The sequence below is a fragment of the Lytechinus variegatus genome, chromosome 8 (assembly GCF_018143015.1).
Source record: "Lytechinus variegatus isolate NC3 chromosome 8, Lvar_3.0, whole genome shotgun sequence".
NCBI classification, from domain to species: domain Eukaryota; kingdom Metazoa; phylum Echinodermata; class Echinoidea; order Temnopleuroida; family Toxopneustidae; genus Lytechinus; species Lytechinus variegatus.
In genome coordinates, this window is record NC_054747.1 from 15,413,063 (window position 1) to 15,413,528 (window position 466).

Consider the following 466-nt stretch of genomic DNA (forward strand, 5'->3'; position numbering starts at 1 on the left):
GAATCTCAAGGTCAAAGCCTTTCAAAGGTCAATGACCTTTTTTACATTATATACCATATACGGTATAATGGTATCTCTGAGATGAAAAGGCGCAGGTTGGTGATCATGGTTTCAAACTGCAGAGGTTCTTACAGGATGATCAAATGAAATAAAATTAAGTACCCAGAATGTACATTAAACATTAAATATCAAGGTCAAAGCCTTTCAAAGACCAATGACCTTTTTCTTTATATATTATATAGGTCTACCATATACGGTATAATGGTATCTCTGAGATGAAAAGACGCAGGTTGGTGATCTTATTGTGAAAATGCAGAGGTTCTTACAGGAAGATCAAATAAAATAAAATTAAGTACCCAGAATGCACATTAAACTATAACATTCAAGGTCAAAGTCCTGCAAAGGTATTTTTTTTTACATTTTGTATAATACTGTATAATAGTATCTCTGAGATGAAAAGGCACAG